Below are 2,905 nucleotides of genomic sequence, written 5' to 3' on the forward strand. Positions count from 1 at the left end.
ATCATCTGGCTCGATTTTGTTGCTGTTGTATATCTTGCCTCATCCCCAGTGAGACCACATCTTATCCTTTCCCACTGTATGAGACCTGGTGCTGCCACCAAACCAATGCAGTCTTTGTCAGAGTGACAAAAGTCCCCAAGTTATGGCCACCAACTGCTTCCAGGTGGCTGGAAGCAGCAGTGACCTGGTTGAGGGGCTTGTGCCATGAAGCAGGAACTCAGCCTGGACACCCTTGAAATTCAGAAATACCTGTGAGCTGGCATCTCCCATGGCTCAGATCAACTCCACAATGCTGCCAAGTGCCTCGCACCATCCTCAGGGTGGAGTTGGCCTCAACTACAACGCAAACATCCTCGACAGGGGATGACAGGCTTAGAATCATAGAATCAAAGAATCATAGAATCATTAAGGTTGGAAGAGACCTCCAAGATCATCGAGTCCAACCATCAACCCAACACCACCATGCCCACTAAACCATGTCCCTAAGCGCCTCATCTACCCGTCTTTTAAATACTTCCAGGGATGGTGACTCAACCACTTCCCTGGCCTTTGATAAAAGGACCAGGGCACTGCTAACCAATTTTGTTCTGAACCCTACAAAGCCACGCTGGATGATGCTACAAGGAGGATTTTGCAGAGGTATCTCCATCAGCCAAGAGACTGTTCATGCCACCAGGATGTGGCAAGAGGCAGGGGAGGTGAGGGATGGGGAGCTGAAGTTTCAAGGCCAACAGGTGGTTATCAGAGCACAAAGAGCAGAGGATTAAGATGTGGTTCTTCTTCTGCATCTCAAAACACATCAGCCAATGCTACCACCATACTTAATTTTTGGAGGGAACCAGGAAGTTCATTTGGGGAAGCCCTGGCACAGAAGGTGGTAAAGTCTCTGGGTCCCATATACTGGCCCATCACATTTTAATGTGTTTCAAATAAGAAATACATTAAATCCTTGATCAAGAGGCATCAGTTGCTCCTGCCCTACAAACCATTCCTCTGAGAAGCAGTGCCACCATCATCAGGACAGAGGTCCTGGCACTGTATTGAACTGGTCTGGGAAGATAGTGATGTTGGGGGCTGGTGAGGAGGAGAGGGAGCCATGGAGGGCCTGTGCTTCAGAGGTGGTGGTTTGGGAGCTGGTGCTGGATGTGAGCCTGGTGCATGGTCTGCTGGTGAAAAGGGGACACTGGCTGGGGAGACCGTGTTTGTGGATCTGCAGGGCCAAGGGAAAGGAGGGAGGCTGGAGTGAGAGCACACGCATGAAAAAAACTAAATCCTGAGTCGCTAACCTGTGTTTTCGAGATGGTTTAGGTGAGGCTGGGATTAGAGAGTTTACTGTCATTTTGGATAACCATGGAGTAAAAAAAAGAAAAAAAAAGTAAGTAAGTGCTAACAATGTCTCCCACTGATCAGCTTTAACTACAAAAGCAACAGAATTGGCCTTTTAAAGGTCAGCCGAAGTGAAAACCTTTGCAGAAAATCTCTTAAATGCTTGAATCCCTCAATCACTTTGCCTCAGGGTGGTGGCTTTGGGGACTGACCTTCCTCTCCGCCTGTCTAGAGCAGACCCCATTGCTGCTTTGCGGTGACTGCACCTGTCAAACACAGCCCTTCGCCCCCCTGGGTGACTCTTCCTCCGCAAGCTCCATGGCTGAGGCAGACACTTGGTGGTGCAACGTCTTGGACCCATTTCCAGCTCCACCACAGACTCGCCTTGTGCTGGGAGGTGGGTTTCCAGAAGGATTTCCTCCCAGGGCCCATTCTGGCTGCAAACTGCCTGTGAAGGGAGAAAAGGCTCCTTCCACCCTCTGAACCACCTCCAACTATATGTTCTCAGAGCTGGATGACAGCCTGGGAGGATCGTGGCTCTTATTACATGCAGCGGTTCCTACATGACCTCCCCAGCTTCCTACCGCTTCTGCAAGAAATTGCTGCTCCCCTCTGTAAGACTTGGAGTGGGGTTTTACTGTTTTATTTACAATAATAGCAATAATAATGATAATACGACAATGGGGAAGATGGAAGTCTGTGGGTTTGTTGAAATGTGAGCTGCTTTCCACTGTCTCCTGCTGCTTTTATAACATTTGGAGTTGGTGGGGTGTATTGAAATGCCCCAGCGCTCCTTTTGCACAAAAGCCACAGCTCAGGCTCAACACTGGCTAGTCACACATGCTGTTTGTTTACGGGAAGTAGATACTGAGACCCATTGTGCATTTGTTTTGCTGGAAAAAAGGACCTCGTTCACAGAAGCTGAAAAACAGAAGAGCTACACCCCTCCGGAGAGCCAGCTGGGAGAGGCGAGCATCCTGGAGACGGCTGGGAGAGCTGTCTGATGTGAAGCCAAGCATTTTATCAGAGGGAGGGATGTGCCCATGGGGATCACCATCCCTCTTTGGTTTCTGGCTGGAGATAGGCATGCAGTGACTGTGCAGATGTTTGCAGGGGAGTGTTTGCCTGATGGAGCTGGAAGAGATCTGCTGATCCTGCAGGAGAAGGGGCTGGCTGGTGCCTTTCCTGGGGAAGGCAGCAGGTCTCATCCCTGCCCCTCCTGGGCACACATCGGCCTCGTGCCAGCCTCTGTCACTGCTAAACGCCTCTGGGTCTTACCCTGCAGATGAACTGGACTTAGAGCAGTGTGGAGCCTAGATGTGATACCTCCGTGTCTTTGTCAACAGGAATTCCTGTTGACCTTATTCCTCTACTATTGTTGAAGATGATCTTAAGTTTTACTGAATCTTTAGGTTATGAAATAATCAACTATAAGAACATTTTGATTCTAATAAGTTAGCCCTTATGGTAGCGTTATGTATAGGTTGATGTGTTAATTATTATTGGAGGCTGTGTTTCTTAAAGTCTCTATTCTCTATTCTCTGGACTCTCTAGACCATAACCAGAGCCTTTAGGTTCT

The sequence above is a fragment of the Pygoscelis adeliae genome, unplaced genomic scaffold, assembly GCF_000699105.1.
Source record: "Pygoscelis adeliae isolate BGI_AS28 unplaced genomic scaffold, ASM69910v1 Scaffold29, whole genome shotgun sequence".
In the NCBI taxonomy this organism is placed as follows: Eukaryota; Metazoa; Chordata; class Aves; order Sphenisciformes; family Spheniscidae; genus Pygoscelis; species Pygoscelis adeliae.